Here is a 20,558-nt window from a genome sequence, read left to right as displayed (position 1 = left end):
ATTTTTGTCTTTAAATATTCACAATAATTCTGACTAGGTCTCTAAAAAACAAATGAATCTGTGATGATGTGCTTGGATATGGAGACTATCTACAGCAGGTAATTCAGTGCAATAATGTATTGCTATTGTTGATATGGGAATGTTCCTTCCGTGGCATACTGGAATGTACCCTGCCCTGAGTGCCCAATTGCATGTGAAACTGGTAGCTCAACTTTTTGTTTTACCCTGAAGCCTTAGTAATCTGACATATGCACAGAGGCCTATGGCCATCCTTGGAAATGCAACTGGTGGCACCATATAGAGTTTTGGTGATTAATTAGTTTTGATTCACTGACAGACTATCGATGTAAAAAATATAGATGTAAAAAATATCGATGAAAAATTTATAGAATGCAAAAATATCGGCTCCCTATACTTAAACAGGCAAGTACAAAAATATCGAGAAAATAAATAGCGATGCTAAAAATATAGTTGTACACTATATCAATTTTTAAATACAAATATAATAAAATAATAAATATTAAATAATAAAATGTATTAAAAAAATAAAGCAGATTATTTAATATTCATTTTAATAAATATAACACCTACAATTAATTATAAAAAAATAAACACACATTTATGATTAATATATATATATTTGAGACATTGAGAAAGGCAATTTGCCGAAACGCGAGGGCGTCTGTCACAGCAATAAAGCAACTGTTGGAGAAATAACCCCGGAGTGCGGAGAATTCTTTGTCCTTAGACTGAGGAATTGGAGCAGCAATATATATATATATATATATATTCACTGAAAAAACCATAGGTTATAGACCATATATAGTTAGGAATTAGCATTTACAAAACCTTGAAAATTCACTGAAAAAACCATAGGTTATAGACCATATATAGTTAGGAATTAGCATTTAAAAAACCTTATTTTACTCACACAAAACCATTGAAATTCCATATATAGTTAGTTGCACTAACTATATATCGCGCACCCGCAATCCACTGCTGATGATGTCACATATTACATCATTCATGACATGGTCAGTGACATCACTGATGACATCACTGATGACATCTCAAATGACATCACTGATGACATCACTGATGACATCATCCAGTGACTGTGTGTTTCTGTAAAGTTTAAATATGTTTTACATATTGAAGAATGAGTAGATGTATAAGTGTCTGGACGAAGGATTTAGTAGGCACGTGACTGAATGTATGAGTGAGTGATTAAATGTGTCTCACTGAGTGCATGGGTTAGTGACTAAACTGTCTTAATTTGTGCATCATTATGTCTGTTGTTCTGTAAACTGCTGCATGTGTTGATCAGTAGCTATATGATTAACTATATGGGTTATTGATTGATTGTCCAAGTATTTGTATGGGAGACTGAGTGTGTGTGTGGCTGGCTGGGAGGTGTGTGACTCTGTGCAGATCAATGTGTACTTGTATCAATGATTGTATAAGAAAGTAAGTATGTGTTAGTATATGTTTGAAAATGTAAGGTGCTCTATGTTTAACTGTATAGACAAGAAAATGGAAGTGTGATTGATTCTTTACAGGACTGACTAGGTGTGTGAGTAACTCCATGGATGAGTGGCAGAGTGTGAGTGTCTGTATAGGTGTATGAGTGCATATGATAGTGTTGTAAAGATGAGTGATTGTATGTATGAATGATTGTATGGGTGAATGAGTGAATGTGTGTGTAGACGTAGGAATCAGTGAGTGCGTATGTAGTAACTAGTATTGGTGTGTCAATGGTTTCAAAAATTATACTCTGTATTTAACACTGGGTGAAACAGAGGTTATATTAAAATGTGAGGAGATGCATTGTATTGTCACATGAATGATATCATCAGTGATGTGGTCATTGATTTCAAATGAGATGTCATCAGTGATGTCATCAGTGATGTCATTTGAGATGTCATCAGTGATGTCATCAGTGATGTCACTGACCATGTCATGAATGATGTAATATGTGACATCATCAGCAGTGGATTGCGGGTGCGCGATATATAGTTAGTGCAACTAACTATATATGGAATTTCAATGGTTTTGTGTGAGTAAAATAAGGTTTTTTAAATGCTAATTCCTAACTATATATGGTCTATAACCTATGGTTTTTTCAGTGAATTTTCAAGGTTTTGTAAATGCTAATTCCTAACTATATATGGTCTATAACCTATGGTTTTTTCAGTGAATTTCAATGGTTTTTTAATAGCAAATATCATAAGCTGTCGAATGTCAAGTACGTGGTAAGTAAAAACATTTTCGTGTTTATGCACACTGATCTGCTTTGAATGGTGCCCCCCCCCCTCATTTCTATTAGGAGTACTCTCTCTTTGCAGATAGTGAAAGGTAGTTAACGCAGGCCTTTGCCCCCGTTGTAATACGTCGTGCCTGCTTCTCTCTCCATTTGATTGATTGTTATCCAAGCATTTACTGTTTTAGAATTGGTTCTCTTTGGTTCATTCTCTATTTACAAACAAACACAGAGTCGCAATACTCTGTTTAGTCTTTGCAGATAACGAAAAATCGTGTAAAAAAAAAGAAAAGGAATCGAGCAAAATCAGTAGGCCACTAATGGGATCTCTTTTTGACCTCGCTAAAATAGAAACATTAGGAACAACCCCTCATGACAAATACGAAACTAGTGAGATGAACTGAACTCCACACAATGATGGCTGCAAAACAGCTCGGCTCCGCCACCCACCCCGCCCAAAATAACGATAAAGAGCGGCTGCCATGATTGGTTGCGGAATGGCCACGACGGAGCTACGAAATGGTGGTGCTCTCATGCTAACCCCAGCTTCAGTCTGAAACATCCAGAAACACTGTAGACTACCAATTCGATCAGTTCCGGTAGCGCCCCAATGTAACCCGGTAGAGAAGAACTAGCCCTCCCCTCTTTGACTGATGGTTCTTGTTGCCTGTCCCTTCTGTTGTCATTTAACAGAACTATTTAGCCTGCTGAAAGGGGTTGTGTTCCGACCGCTGGTTGGTGGAGACATTTTGACTATATTCTAGACCTGCGTTGTCGCGTAATGCGTCATATGACGCGCCGCGTTAGCGCATCCGGAAGTCATCCGGGGCGCGACGCGCAGTGCGTAACGTAAGCATAACAAGTCATGTGACTTGTTAATAAAACTTTTCATTGGTTCATTTTACTTTTCTTATTCTAATGATGAAAGGCTTGGTCATATGACCTAAAAATTACGCTTTTTATTACTTCCGAACATTATTTTTTCTTAAATATATGTTATAATGTTCCAGGCTAATGTACTTTCCCGGAAAATTTACAACTGTCCTGCAAGTAAAATATATTCTTTTTTCGAGAAAAAGAGCGTTTCTTCGTCCCATGACGGAGCCGTTGAGCAAAAGAGGGTCGACCTGCTGTCTTAGTCGACGATACGCCTGAATATGAGATTCTTATCGATCACTTTATGTTGCAGGAGTAGAAAACACAACAGCCCTTGACCATTTATCTTTACTGCGTTCCTGCGTATTATACCTTTTACCCTTCATGTAATTGGTCTGCTTTATTTCACTTGCCTTTTAATGATTCTAAAACAGTGACTATTATTAAAAACTTTACCAATGTATATACTACTACCATGTTTTCTTTTAAAAACCTTTATTGTGAAAATTTCATTATACAAATACGAGCCTATAACCACGTGGGCCGGCCACGGAGCAAACTGTAATCGTATATGATGAGTAGACATTTACACTGTAGAGGAACGTAACGGGCGGGCCATTAGGTTGCAAGAACTAAGGTGTCTAACAGTTGCGGAATCGGTGGACGTACATTTTATAATTAAAATACGACAGGGCCAGTTACAATAAAATTATCTAGATATACATTTGCGGGCAAGTACCATGGGTGACGTTAATTCGAACTTTCAATAGTACAGTAATCAATAACACATCAGAACTTAATATCAATAGGGATGTCGAAATATTCAATCAATTCTCGTCCCCGCCCGCCATATGCTTCAAAACTGCATACGTATCTCGTGATTTCAAGGTTCTGCAACCAGTACACAACAAGGAGTTACGAGTCCCATTTATTCCGGCGCCATTTTGGGCGAGGACGGGCAGGTCCAGGATATAGTCAAAATGTCTCTACCAACCATCGACTATGATGATGTTCATATGCTGTATTTATTAGAGTAACACTCATCTGTCCACATGAAATTAATTTGCCACAATCTAAACATGTCATTTTAATCTTGCCAAAGTTCTAAATATTTGGGACCATTTCCCTTGCTTCTGATGCTGTCAGTGCCACTTCTTTGATGAATGTACTGGCAGGTCGGGGGTTCTCCTCCAAATCTCTCTTTTATGCAGCACTATAATTAATTGGTGCCACCTCTCCATATGACGATGCATGGTATAGTTACCATAACTATATTTTTTTTCGGTTCCTCTGGAGAGTACATCGTGGCAGATGAAGCGTGTAACGTACCGGGAATTTACCTTTTTTTGCATGTACAGGAAAGGAAAAAAAAAATCGAGCGTCCGAGTTCTAAAGTGTCCCAGGGCCATTTTAGTAGACCAGGCCCAAATCCAAAGAACAAGCCGCCATTTTGAGAGTCCTGTTGCAGCCGCCTGTCGCTGTAGCATCAAGAGCAGCCGAAACTCAGCTGAATGGCAACTGAAACGGTAAAGGGGCGCCCCACTACAGCAGACGAGCCTCCACCTAGGAAGGCCCGTTCACGCCGCCTCCCCCCCCCCTTCGGGCACCCCACGCCGTTATTCGGAGCAGCATTGTAGGATGGCCACACCAGTGCGGCAACTTGCTAGACATCACCTCGGTGCCAATCGAATCTCAGTGCCTTGTGGTGTCTTCTATTCAGAAAACATTGTTGCGCTGCCTTTGGCCCCATTCGCACATCGGTCCGCTACTGACGCCATCTCACAGGCTAATGGGGCACCCCACGCCGACTTTCAGCATTGTAGGATGGCCACACCAGTACAGCAACTTGCTAGACATCACCTCGGTGCCATCCGGATCTCGGCGCCCCACTGCAGATGAAGTGCCTCTCAACTATGAAACCACCACGGTGCCATCCGGATCTTGGCGCCTTGTGCTGGTTCCGGCCTATTCACACATCGGTCCGCTACTGACGCCATCTCACAGGCTAATGGGGCGCCCCACGCCGAGTTTCAGCATTGTAGGATGACCACACCAGTACAGCAACTTGCTAGACATCACCTCGGTGCCATCCGGATCTTCGCATCTCAACGCCTAGTGGTATCTTCCATACAGAAAATATTGTTGCACTGCCTTTGGCCCCATTCGCACATCGGTCCGCTACTGACACCATCTCACAGGCCAACAGGGCGCCCAACGCCGACTTTTACCATTGTAGGATGGCCACACCAGTGCCACAACTTGCTAGACACCACCTCGGTGCCATCCGGATCTTGGCATCTCAGCGCCTTGTGGTGTCTTCTATTCAGAAAATATTGTTGCGCTGCCTTTGGCCCCATTCGCACATCGGTCCGCTACTGACGCCATCTCACAGGCCAACGGGGCGCCCCACGCCGACTTTCAACATTGTAGGATGGCCACACCAGTGCACCTTACTAGACACCACCTCGGTGCCATCCGGATCTTGGCGCGTTGTGCTGCCTTCGGCCTATTCGCACATCGGTCCGCTACTGACGCGAACTCACAGGCCAACAGGGCGCCCCACGCCGACTTTCAGCATTGTAGGATGGCCACACCAGTGCTGCAACTTGCTGGACACCACCTCGGTGCCATCCGGATCTTGGCGCGTTGTGTTGCCTTCGGCCTATTCGCACATCGGTCCGCTACTGACGCCGCCTCACGTGCCAACGTATTTTCTCCGCATTTTATACCCTATGCCGCATAACAGGTCATGTGACTTGTTTATAAAACTTTTCATTGGTTCATTTTACTTTTGGTTTCCTAATGATGGAAGGCTTGATCATATGACCTAAAAACAACACTTTTCATTGGATGAAAACTTTTTTTTTTCCCCAAACGATGAAAGCCCCACCTTGTTTCTGGATGTTTCAGACTGAAGCTGGCGTCACCATGAAAGCACCACCATCTCGTGGCTCCGTCGTAGTCATTCCGCGACCAATCATGGCAGCCGCTCCCCACCAGAAGCCTGCAGGAGTCGTGGGCCCCCAAAACTTTTGATGAATCCTCAAGGCGGAGGGGACGCTTTCGAGAATGGGGTCCAAGACCTAGCAGACAAGCGTCCGATTTCCAAGGTGTCCCAGGGCCATTTCAGTGGACCAGGCCCAAAAAGGAAACAGCCTGCCGCCATTTTGAGAGTCCTGTGACAGCCGCCTATCGCTGCACCGCAAGAGTGGGCGCAACTCAGCTGAATTGCGGCTTTTGACACAGTGGACCAAAAGCGGACGGAATGGCAACTGAAACGGTAAAGGGGCGCCCCACTACAACAGACGAGACTCCACCTGGAGAGGCCCGTTCACGCCGCCTCCCCCGGGGCGCCCCACGCCGTTATTCGGAGCAGCATTGTAGGATACCAAAACCAGTGCGGCAACTTACTGGACATCACCTTGGTGCCATCGTTCTGCTGCCTTGGAACTATTCGCACAACAGTTTGCTACTGATGACCCACCCCCCGCGACGCCCCACGCCGGATGCCGAAATCAGTGAAATCTGGACGTTGTGCTGCGTTGGGACTATTCGCACAGCCGACCGCTACTTCGTTGTTTTTCCCTAAAAATGTTTATATGTTATTACTGTTTTTGTTTTCTTGTATATATTTATAAGTTATTAAAGTTTTATAATCTTACTACTTTGTTGGAGTGCTATATATTTTTAATGTGACACATAATTGTAAAAACTTTGATGTACAAAGAGTCATCCCTGGAATCTTCCGCTTCAGGCTCGGTCCCCTCCCCAATCACAATACAGGATGGTTTTCAGATAATAGGAACGCGTCTGCTGTGACGGATCTCATCGAGTGTGGGCCTTGATCTACTATAACTCCTTTGAAGAGGGGTGATTCTTTACAGCTGGGGCCATAAACTACATCTGCAGGGCTAGCTGATACCCTAGGACCGGCCTGGACAATCGGACACAGAGGAAAAGGAGTGTCAGAGGGTGCGGTAGTGAATAGGGCGAAAGTGAGGTGTCGGGCGGGCACAGGGTGTGATTCTCAGTGAAGAGCAGCGCAGATGGGGGGTGGTTTATTACCCATGCATAAGACAGAGAGCGGGGGTGACCACTGCCTGGGGGAGATGCTTGCGAGGGTGGGGAGCCATGCTAAGGATCGACAGCGTGCAGAGAGTGGGTCTGGTCAAGGCATCTAAAATGACTGCCGTGCACGACAAAAGTGTGGCATTTGAAAAAAGGCAAGATGGCGCAGACAATGTTTTTCAACACTTCCTGATTTCCTTCGAATCGAACGTTAACAGACGTTGGGGCATATTACCAAAGTTAAGCGATATTTATCCCTAACGATGCTTAGCAACGAATTTTTTACCGCTAAGCATCTTCAGAAATTATCGCAGATAAACCTTGCTATTATCAAGGTTTATCGCAAATACGATAAAAAACGACCGCAATGCATTAATATCGCTGAACACTCAGCGATATTCATGCATTACCGAGCTAATGCTCTTAGCCATGTTATCCACCTCCCATTGGATAACATGGCTAAGAACTGCTCAGGGCAGGTGGTAGCTTTTGGAGATATTCGCGCTTATCGCGAATATTTCCAAAAGTTGGTAATAGGAGATAGCGATGTTAGCGACTGTTTCCAGTCGCTAACATCTTGGCATGCCCACTTTGCATGTCATTAGTGATAAATATCACTCACATGCAAAGTGGGGTCCAAGATGGTCGCTATCTCCTACTAGCCGTCGCTAACTGGTGTTAGCAACAGCTAGGTAATACAGAGATAATTTTATCTCCGCGAAGCGGAGCGCTGTTACAGATATATATCTTGTTTTTGAACGTTAATTTCTCAAAATCCACTGAAGCACATATATTGAGACCTAGCAAAGGCACATCGAGCTACCAGTCCCTACAATTTTGCCAAGTTTCGTGCAAATCCATTCAGCCGTTCGATTATTATTATTATTTTTGCCCCGCGGGGCCCTTTAAAAACCTCCACATCAAACCTAAGAGGTCAAGGAGGATCTACTATGCCCCCTTATGGTCATTTGCCCCTTCGCTTTGGCCTCCTCTTGTCTCTCGATCCTACCGAGAGACAAGATGGCGGCCGCTACGGACTGTTTGCAATGTTTACAGACGCCGGAGAACCAATCAGCTTCGCAAACCTCCGTTACGCAAAGCGGAGCGCTGTTACAGATATATATCTTTTTTTGAACGTTAATTTCTCAAAATCCACTGGAGCACATATATTGAGACCTAGCAAAGGCACATCGGGCTACCAGTCCCTAATATTTTACCAAGTTTTGTGCAAATCCATTCAGCCGTTCGATTATTATTATTATTTTTTTTTTTTGCCCCGCGGGGTCCTTTTAAAACCTCCACATCAAACCTAGGGGGTCACCGAGGATCTACTATGCCCCCTTATGGTCATTTGCCCCTTCGCTTTGGCCTCCTCTTGTCTCTCGATCCTACCGAGAGACAAGATGGCGGCCGCTACGGACTGTTTGGAATGTTCACAGACGCCGGAGAACCAATCAGCTTCGCTTCACAAAGCTCCGTACCGCGTAAAGTCCGCGAACCGGAGCGCTGCCCGGTCCGCTGTTACAGATATATATCTTTTTTTGAACGTTAATTTCTCAAAATCCACTGAAGCACATATATTGAGACCTAGCAAAGGCACATCGGGCTACCAGTCCCTACAATTTTGCCAAGTTTCGTGCAAATCCATTCAGCCGTTCGGGCTAAAAGTGAGGCCAACCGCCCTATGGAAAACTCAATGTTAAAAACACGTTTTGGGACCCCCCTTTTTTCTCGGCCCGCCCTTGACGAACCCCCCCCAAATTTTCAAGGGCTGCTCAGAAACAAAATGTGCCATTTTCCTGAAAATTTCAGCCAATTCCGTCCACAAACGCCAAAGTTATTAGACATAGAATTTTCAAAAATCCCATAGAGAAAAAATCCTAACTATATATACCTACTGGCGACCGCCAATTCAAAGCTGTAATATTGTGCCTGGAGTGATAAATGGCTTTTGTTATTTGACAGCTCGGCAAGGACTGCACTGTACTAGTCCTATGCTTAAAGACTTTGCTGTTTAAATAGCGAAAGACTTTGTCATTTTCTATCTCGGCATGGATAACACTGTCTAATCCTATGCTTAAAAACTTTGATAGAAAAACAGACATTTGAGGCGAGCAGATCTAGAGTGTCGCTGGTGTTGAGAGTGCTCTAACAGGAGCTGCTTTCCACCTAAACTGAGATCTACCCAGAGTTCTCTCCTTTTTTGCATAATTTATGTGTCACTCTATGCCTGAAAGGGTTTTGTTTTGATATATATATATATATATATATATATATATATATATATATATATATATATATATATTTCACACTGGATGGCTCGTTTTTCTCCCCAGCCGGCGCTGCAAATGTGGTCGCGGTATTCCTGCGGACGAGCCCGCCCGCTAATTAATTCAAACCAAGGATTCCTTCAACAAGGATGTCGTGGAGTCGCGACTCCACGACATCCTTGTTGAAGGAATCCTTGGTTTGAAATATATATATATATATATATATATATATATATATATATATATATATATATATATATATATATATATATATATATCCCAATCACAAAAAATCTGTTATAAAAAACATTCTACTATAAATCAAAACATTAAACTATTTAAACATCTTTACATTTGAATTTACCACTCCAGTCAGTGCAACAGGAGGAAAAGTGTTGGATAGTGCAGGGGTAAAAATTACTATTCCCACTCCAGTGAGTGCAACAATAGGGAAAGTGTTGAATAGCGGAGAGGTAAAAATTACTACTGCCACTCTAATGAGTGCAACAGTAGGGAAAGTGTTGGATAGCAGAGGGGCAAAAATTACTATTCCCACTCCAGTGAGTACAACAATAGGGAAAGTGTTGGATAGCGGAGGGGTAAAAATTACGATTCCCACTCCAGTGAGTGCAACAGTAGGGAAATTGTTAGTTAGTGGCACCATAACATTTACTGTTCCCACTACAATCAGTGCAACAGTAGGGAAACAGTTTTATTGCAGAGGGGTAACAATTAATATTCTCACTCCAGTCAATTCAAAATTAAAAACAAAGAAAATATTAACAACAAAAATATTTAAAAAACTAAATAAATCAAATATAAGTATAAATATGTTAAAAATTAAAATACAAATATTTAATATAAAACATATTATAATGTTAAATACATATGACAAATACCTACACATATTATATGAAATAAAATAAAATATAATTTTCAGACAGATAAATATTTTTAATTAGTAAGTATTTAAAAACAAAAACATTCTTTATTACATACATTTACTTTTTTATATTTCCTAACCTATAACACCCCAAATTTTCACAACCCACATCCAAATTTTAAAATGTACTTCCATAATTGACATAATTAATTACCAATTAAAGAAATATTGTTAATAAAAAAGTAAATTAAAACTCATACAAATTAATAAACTTCCCACACTTTACCCCTATATTCCCATATTTAATTTTCAATTAATTCATAATAATGATCAACTAATTATTATTCAGTTAAACATAAATTACTTCCCACCCTTTACCCCTAAAAACCCCACAACCCACACCTAAAATTCATTGCACAATTTCCATAATTAATTTACAATCAATCAATTAATGAATATTAATTAACAACTAATTATTAAAAAACATATATTACTTCTCACTATAAATTACTTACCACTCTCTGCAGGAGGCGCAATGGAGCAGCTCACTGATGGCGGAGCTTGCAGAGCTTCTCCCTGATCAGGTCGGTGATTCGGGACCCTAATGAGATCAGGGTTTTCCCCTTTGAGCCTGGAGGCGTCGTACATTCATAAGGGTTATCAGTGAGAATTTCTGATGGCATAATGGAACTGGAGGCTCGCCCTGGTCTCTGCTAGGGGAAATGGTGACTGACTCGTGATCTCGGTCCTCGAGGCGCTAGAGATCTTTGAAGACTAGCCCCCCAACTGATCCTTTTGTCCTGTTTACTGAACCCTGATGCCCCCATCCTGCTCATAATGATGACTTTCTCTTCCTGACGCGACAAGTAACCGCTCCTTTGACAGCCTTAACTCCCTGACTTGTTCTTTTTGCTATGGGTCTCTCTCTGGGCACCGATTTTGTTGAATTCTAACCCTCGTGGACTGTTTGGAGTCCATCTTAACCTTCTACCTCGGGCTGGATGATTACGCCCCCTGCACCTGAGTCCTGTTACTTGGGCGGAGAAGAGAAACTGAAACTGGACTTGCCCCTCACGACCATCACGGTGGATATCTTGGAGTGGCCCCCTATCGATCCCTATTGTATAGTTATATTTACATTACATTGTTGATTATTATTCTGTATCTACCTAACGCTGCAGACTGACTTTGTGCTCTTTTCGACACTTTATTTTTTCTTAATGTTTCCTTACCTACTGTCTGACAAGCTGTAATTTTTCTCCTGAACTGCCCTGTGATCTTTGAAACCCATTGTGATCTGTGAAACTGATCTGTGCTTCCAAATTGATCGACCTCATTTTTCATCATTGCTTGCTGCTAAGCAATCTGTATCTTTTTACCTTCCGCCCTATGTGTTTCCAAATTGTTCTACCTCTTTTTGATGCTTCTATACTTCAAATGTCCATCGTGATTCTTTATCGCCTGAAGCAGCATTAATTGCCCGAAGTTGATGAGGTAGCTCACTCAAACCAATTGCCTCTTCTGGAGGCTTTTTACCTCACACGTTTCTTTACCTGCTGCTAAATAAGCTGTATTGTTTTTCTGGAATGATCCATGACGCTATTAACTTAACACCCCCTAAATTATCTACCTCTTTTTGAAACCTTAATATTTTAAATGTTTCGTACCTGCTGCTTGGCAATCTGTAATTTTCCTCCTGAATTGCCTCTTGATGTTTTTTACCTACTGCAACTTGTGCCGCCAAATTGATCTACCACATTTTAGAAGCTTTCATAGTTCAAATGATTCTTCGCCTGCTACTACACTTTTGGTACTTTATCTTATGGACTACATACACCCAATGTGATCTACACCATACTGCTGCTTTTAGATTATGTTATTTTGCAGGCCCCTAAATTAGCCACTTAATAACACGTAGCACTTTGCCTCTTAGTACTAATATGATCGATTTTCTCATCATAGTTTCCCTCCCTCCTACCCTTACCTAACTCCGCCCATTTTGCTCTATTGTTCAGGCCTCCTCTACTCGTCGACCACTATTTCATCTCGCTAACACCCCTATGTCTTTAGCCTTATCTAGGCAAGGCCCTTGCCCTGGCTTTGAGGCTTATTTCCCACCCACAGACCTTTTCTTCCGCCATCCTCCTTCCACTCTCCCCCCTGTGCCTCTCTCCAACCTACCACCTGCACAACCTGCTCCTTCCCCTTGTTCATCCTTGCTGAATTACCATGCCTCCCCTCAATCAAACCCTTACTGCACTGGATTCACTCATCACTAGGCATGGCCCCAACTCTTGAACCATCCTTTACCCTCCCAATCTCTCTAAAGATGCTAAGACGAACTTTAAAGGCAAACTATTAATACGTCACCAAGAAACCTTATTCGTGGATAACTATCTTAGCCTCACCTCCATTAATAAAACTAACTACATTTTTTACTACAAACGCCCCTCCAAATGGAAAAGTATCTTCCACCATCACCTCCCCATAAAGAAATCTAGCAAAATCCCATATGGTTTGAAATTGTCCATTACCCCTTCCTCCACTTTTCAAGGCGATATAGACATCTCAATTTTCAAATCTGGAAATATCCTCATACAAGCCACTGATAACCACCTCACCTTCTTTGAGCACCACTTCAGCACCTTATCCTATCTATTATTTTCTCCTTCCCATACCCCTTCAGCCTCTCAATCACAGGAAGTCCTCCCAGTGTCACTCCTCTTGAAGCCACCCCTCTGCTCCCGGAACCTGCCACTACCTTTGAAGCTTCCCAATACCAAACGTTTGATCCTTCCTCCCCCTTAGCATCCTCTCCTTCGCTTGACATTTCCACCTCATAGTTAGCCACCCAAACCATCTCGCCCCTCGCCTCTTCTGTTTCCCCTCCTTCTCCTGATACTTCTCCATCCCACTTGGCCTCCTATACCCTCTCTCATCCTCTTGGCTCTTCCTACTCAATCTTAACCACCCCCTTCCTCCCTCCCATTCCTCCCAGCCCCCTCACTCTGATCCCCCTTTTAACGGCATCCTGCACACTGCGCCCCTTCCTATTGACCCCCTACTGCTCAATTAAGGACACCAATCTCTTGCAATCGAAATGACCTCCACCCCCATAGACAAGATGGCACTCCATCTCACTCGCCCCATGTCCCCTCATCTTCTCATAGCACCCATCTGGACTCTGGGTATACTGGCTCTCACACTCCAATTCTCCCTCAGTCTACAATCCAGAACACCCCTCACTACCCGCCACCGGGGTTTCCTCCTTGTCCATTTCCTAGTCCTCTCTCCCCATCTAATTTAGTACACGGCCATCTCCCTCCCAACCTCCTTTCCTCCTTACCTTCCTCGCTTGTCACTCATTCACTTCTCAACATAGAACTCCACCTCTCAATCCTGACGTCGGAACTTTCATCTCTCAGGAAAGACTTCAACACCCTCTTCGCTTCTAATCCTGCCAAGCATATCCATACCATAAGTACCATACAAACTAACACTACAGTCCCTCAACAAGGGAATTCCACCCCTTGCGGTATCTCCTTAGGTGGACCACCTCCTGGTAACTGTTTGCTTCGATCATCTCAAACCTCAAGTGATCTCTCCTTCTTGGACCCCTGGACTCAAATAATACCTATCCCCTTACTGTCATTACTACTGATTCTCCTACTCTCCTACTTCTACTCCTACTCCGCTATTCCGGTGATCCTGGGGAGAAGTTGTATCCCTACCTCCCCAGGGTTGCCTAGACCGCCTCCGCAACTCAGCACTATCCACTCTTGCTCCTCCCCTAAAACCAACCCTAAACCCCTCAACTACATGCTGGTCAACTGCCGATCGGCTATACAACATGTAACTACATTTTCTGAAACCATCCTTAGTGAAGACATTGACATTACTTTTCCTACGTGAAATCTGGCTTAAAGCTCTCTCTTCACCTATTCTTGACCTGCTCTCTCCCTCGGATTACTCCATCCTCAGAAAAGACAGGCCTGTCAAAATTGGAGGAGGCCTAGCCATTATCTATAAAGATGAATTCCAACTCTCCCTTGCTCAGAACCCTGATTATGCTACGTTTGAATACATCGGAGCTGAACCTAAAATGTATGGTTCCCCTCCGATTCGGTTACATAACATCTATCATCTACCTGGCGACCCTTTGCCCTTTGTGGAGGAATTGTTGGACCTTCTCTCCCTAATCTCGATATCCAACTCTAAAAACCTCTTCCTCGGAGACTTTAATATTCACTGGAACAAAAAGGATGAACCCTCGGTTAACATCCTCAAGGATCTACTTGACATTAATAACCTGAATCAACTCTGCCATTCGCCAACACATTCCAAAGGGGCTACTCTCGACGCTATCATCACTAGCAAAGAATTGGCTTCCTTCTCCCACATTGTCCCCATTGAATGGTCTGACCACCGCCTCATCCTCTTCACCATTATTTGTGCCTCGCTTCCCCTTCCCCTAAAAACATCAAACATAGGAAATTAACCAGAAATCTTCACCTTATTCCTCCAGGCCAGCTGGAGACTAAGATTAAAGCAAAACTTCAACTTACACCTCCCTCACAAAATGCAAATGACCTTGCCGAACAGTACAGCAAATCCATCATCGAGGTCCTTGACCAAATCGCCCCAGCCAAACTAAAACTGTCAAAAAATATCCCCGCCAAATTCTGGTTTAATGCTGAACTCAACAATCAGAGACGTTCGCTTACACTGACCGAACGCATGTGGAGGCAACATCCTTCCCCCTCAAATCTTGCTCTCCTCAGAGCAGCAAGGGCTAATTACAAAAAGTACATCCTTAATGAGAAGGCCTCCTTCTTCCGTGCACAACTCGACCGGGCTAAAAATAGACCCAGGGAACTATTTAGCATCATCAAAAAACAAACATCTTTGGCCTTCCCAAATTGATGGCCTCTATCGAAAGATGTGAAGAAATTGCTAACTTCTTTTCAGAAAAAATCTCCAAGATCGATCAATCCTTTACCTTAACCCCCCTCCACATTGCTTATCTCCTCTCCATGACCTCCGCCACAAGTTTCCTTTCACGCCTGGTGGGCTAGTTGGCCCCCAGGCACCACCAGTATGCAAGGGGAATAAGTTCCCCCTCTGCAAACGCGCCAGGGGGGTGCGTGGCAGAGAGGTGTAAAAAGTGGCATGCCCTCATTACACCTCTCTGCAATGCAGCATACTGGAGGTTCCTGGTGGGCTAGTTGGCCCCCAGGGACCCCCAGTATGGAAGGGGGATTAGTTCCCCTTCTGCAAACACGCCAGGGGGCTGCCTTGCAGTGGGGTGTAAAAAGGGGCGGGCCTCATTACACCTCTGTGCAACGCAGACCCCTGGTGCATACTGGAGGATCCTGGTGGGATAGTTGGCCCTCAGGGGCCCCCAGTATGCAAGGGGAATTAGTTCCCCCTCTGCAAACGTGCCAGGGGGCTGGTTGCAGAGAGGTGTAATGAGGCCATGCCCCTTTTTACACCTCTCTGCAACGCAGCCCCCGGTGCATACTGGAGGTTCCTGGTGGGCTAGTTGGCTTCCAGGGACCCCAGTATGCAAGGGGACTTAATCCCCCAACTTAGAACGCACTACTGGGCGTGTTTGCACAGTGGTGAAGGTAGGGGTCGGGGCTTAAGGTGATATGTGTGCAAACATGCCCTGTGGCGCGTTTCCAGAGGTCCCCTAGGGGCCAACTAGTCCAACAGGTACCTCCATTAAGCGCCACGGAGCTGCGTTGCAGAGTGTTGTAAAAAGGGTCCGTGCCCTCTGAACACCTCTCTGCAACACAGCTCCCTGGCACATACTGGAGGTACCTGGTCGGCTAGTTGGCTCACAGAGGACCTCAAGATTGAAGAGGAATTAATTCCCCAATCTAAAACGCGCCACAGGGCGCGTTTGCACACTTGTCACCTCAGGCCCCGTCCCCTTCCTTCACTATTGAGCACGATTTTCCTCTAAAATCAGCGGAACTACGAATTCCGATTTACTCACCTGTTATCACGAGAGACGTCAGTGCTGCATCTTTGAGCCCAGTACGGACCCTGAAAAGTAAATCTAAGCGTACTTACCAGTAACTTGTATTTCCTTCCATAGGAATCTATTGTGTGGTTTTCACCAGAAAAGTTGCTAAGTGTCTATTTTTGAAACTTACAAATATTCCTCTAAAATCAGCCGAACTACGAATTCCGATTTACTAATCTGTTATCAGGAGAGACCTCAGTGCTGCATCTTTCAGCCCACTACTGATCCTGAAAAGTAATTCTAACCATACTTACAGTAACTTGAATCTCCTTCCATAGGCTAACATTGACTGGTTTCACTTGGAAATTTTTCTAAGTGTGGATTTTTGGAAGTTTAAAAAATTCCTCTAAAATCAGCCGAACCATGAATTCCGATTTACTCACCTGTTATCAGGAGAGACCTCAGTGCTGCATCTTTCAGCTCACTACTGTTCCTGAAAAGTACATTTAACTGTACTTACCAATAACTTGAATTTCCTTCAATGGGATATCATTGCCTGCTATATAAAATATATATAAATTAAAAAAATATAAAATAAAAAAAAGAAATATTACAATTTCAATATTTTTAAAAACATTTTTTTTCAATTCATATTAAAAATATGTAATGCAATTTAAAAAATAAAATATCTAAAAATAAATACTTTAAAACAATGTAGTAAATTAGTATAAAAAAATGTAACAATTAATACATTTAAAAATTATCATTTACAAAACCTTTGAAATTCACTGAAAAAAACATAGGTTTCAGTCACGTTATAGTTAGGAAATAGCATTTAAAAAAACCTCAGAAATTCACTGAAAAAACCCTAGGTTTCAGCCACGTTATAGTTAGGAATTAGCATTTAAAAAACCTTAGAAATTCACAGAAAAAACCATAGGTTTCACACATGTTATAGTTAGCTGAACATTTCACTCAAACAAAACCATTGAAATTCCCCCGTTATAGTTAGTTCAGCTAACTATAACTCGCGCGCCCGCAATGCACTGCTGATGACGTCACATAATACATCACTCATGACATGGTCAGTGACATCACTCATGACGGATGTACGTTGTTACAACGCAGGTTGTAACAACGCATACCTTTACCACGCGGCCGCTACAACGCAAGTTGTTACCACGACTTGCGTTGGAGGGCGCGGATTTAGGATTTTTATAATTTTATATTCCAACACCAGTCCCCGTAACAGTAGGGAAGGTGTTGGAATATAAATTTATAAAATTCCTTATCCCACAGCGCCCTCCAGCGCAAGTCGTGGTAACGACTTGCGTTGTAACGGCCACGTGGTAAAGGTACCACGTGGTAAAAACTTCGTGGTAAAGGTTGTTTACCCTCATGACATCACTGATGACATCTCAAGTAGTCATGCGCTTTATAAATTATTTTATTATTATTATTATTAGAGTGATTAGAGTGCTGGGAGGAGTTAACACTGACACATGATTTGGACTGTGCTTGTTCTCAGACAAAGAAGTTTCCACCCTGTGTGGTGTGTCTGGTACTAGGGCAGGGAAGGTAAGTGTCTTGTGTACTACAAAGGCTTTTATTTCAAGTTTGTCTACATCAAAGGCTGGAATGGGTATAAGTACTGGACATGTGACACCGTATACTCAGAACACTTCTGGATTGAGGACATTCCGTTAGGAAGGAGAGCTGTGTTGCTATCGGGAGGGACTGCCACTTTGCTGTTTGCTTTGCTGAGTTGGCCTGCTGATTGCTGCTTGTGTCCTGGGAGTGAAAGGAATGGCTTTCTACATCCTGCTTTCTAAAGGGCTTGAGTTGAACTTGCTTCCTGTTGGAAGTCTCAATGCCATCAAAGACTTCATTTGCCAGCACCTGGGCTTCTCTGCTGAAAGCCCCACTCTGCCAATTGGTGCCAAATCCAGTTCTTGGCCCTTGGAAGTGAGTTCTGGTGCAACAAGAAGAAAAATCAATGCATTGATTCCAAGCATTGGTCGGAACCGGCGCATCATCAGCAAAACCCGATGCACCACTGTTCCCTGCACCAAAGCGAAGTTCCTGCTTGACACAACAACCACGGTTTAAAATGTAGGCCAGACTTTTTGCTGCATCGCCTCCAAAGAACCACTGCTGCATGAGTCTCGAGCACCCTATCACCGAAGTCGATGATGCACCCCTGCGACTCCAACACTGTGGAATCAACACAGCACAACTTGACTTTCGACTCATCATTGACGCCTCGTCTCTGGGTGCCGATTTCATCAACCGCACCACAGTAAGGAACCAAGGTATTGTGCCCACAAACGACGCATCACCTCAACACCGCCACACATCGTCTCTCTATGTAGACAGCTCAAAGACTTTTCACCACCTTAAGGAACGAACGCTTCCCTTACTACAAGCAACATATCACCTCCTTATGTGCAATGCACTGTTCCTGAGCGTCATTATGCCAACTTCCTGCACAACAGTAAGAAACTGATGCATCACTTGCTTTTCAACACCTCACCTCCCCTGTGCCACGCATAATCTTTGATTTTTAACGCATCTAAGGTACTTTGTCCTGCTCCAATTGATTTCTAAGAACTATAACTTCATTTAACCTTTGAAAATTGATATCTTGACTTGTGTATTTTGGAAAAAGACAACAACAAAAGAGCAGGTTGAAAAGGGATTTAATTTCCTGGATAACTAAGTTCTTCATGTAATCAGTTAATACTGTGTGGGAAGGAGCCCTTAGGATTAGGGATGTAGATACTGAAACATTAAGTGCGCATTCAGAATAATAGCTGGAGAGTTCAGAATGCGGAAACAGAAATATATTCAGTTTGATCATTGACATTGTCTGCTTTTAAAATTGTAATAGGAACAACAGAAAACTGTGTGTGTGAGCAGGAATAAAACAAGCTTATAATTGCATTGCAATATTCTCAGCTGGGACTGAAATTGTACAAGGTACCATTGAACCGTATCAACTACTCCAGGCTATTGTCTGAACTCAGGGTTGGTTTTGGTTTCTCAGGAAATGAAGGGATCCTCCTTTCTCCCTAAGACAGTGTACCCTCTGTGTAACAAGTAACATTCATGAAGATAATGCACCCTTTGGAAAAGAGGGGCCAGAGGAGAAAGGGGGAGAGAGACAATGCACCTCAGCACCAACTAGACTTTTGAGTTTCTATATCAAAAGCATACAATATATTAGAATATTAGCCATAATATTTCCCATAATAACCAGTAACAGGGCCGGCCTAAGGCTTGTGCAAGCTGTGCACCTGCACAGGGCCGCCAAACCCCAGGGGCCGCCACGCCAATATATATCCTTAGATTCATATTTGCGTGGCGGCCCCTGGCAGGGATTTGGCGGCCTCGGGCCCCCTACCTACACTCCCTGCTCAGGGCCTCCGTGAGCCTAGAGCCGGCCCTGCCAGTAATTTCTCCAAAATGAAAACCTCAAGGTTTTTCTTGGTGCACAGACATAATATCGACTCCAAAATATCGTTTGGACAGAATATCGAGTTTTAAATATCGTTTGGAGAAAATATCGACAGGACAGAATATCGACAGCCAAAATATCGTTTTTAAGGTAAGTGAAGTAATATCGACTGTAAATAATATAGAAAGTGAAAATATCCAAGTATATAATCTAGATAGTAAAAAATATCGTTTTTTAAATAATATGTAATTATTTATAGTGTTTTTATGTTATAATATGTGTGAAAAGTGTCATTTTATGTTATAATTATTTTTAAATTATGATTTTTTTAAAATTATTGTGTAATTTTATTCTGTAGCGGGTTGTGGGTTTATAGGGTAATAGGGTGGGAAGTAATTTAATTATAATTAATTAAATATGTAAATTTATTAATTGGTAGTAATAATTAATTAATTGGTAATTAAATAATATATGTTAATTATTTAAAATTTAATTGGTAATAATTTAATTTAATTTATTAATTGCTAATTATGTAAATTAAAATAATGTATTTCCTGTAGCGGGTTGTGGGTTTATAGGGGAATAGGGTGGGAAGTAATTTAATTATAATTAATTAAATATGTACATTTATTAATTGGTAGTAATAATTAATTAATTGGTAATTAAATAATATATGTTAATTATTTAAAATTTAATTGGTAATTAATTTAATTTAATTTATTAATTGCTAATTATGTAAATTAAAATAATGTATTTCCTGTAGCGGGTTGTGG

Source organism: Lissotriton helveticus, chromosome 5_1 (genome assembly GCF_964261635.1).
Source record: "Lissotriton helveticus chromosome 5_1, aLisHel1.1, whole genome shotgun sequence".
NCBI classification, from domain to species: Eukaryota; Metazoa; Chordata; class Amphibia; order Caudata; family Salamandridae; genus Lissotriton; species Lissotriton helveticus.
Note: the sequence above shows the minus strand (reverse complement) of the source record.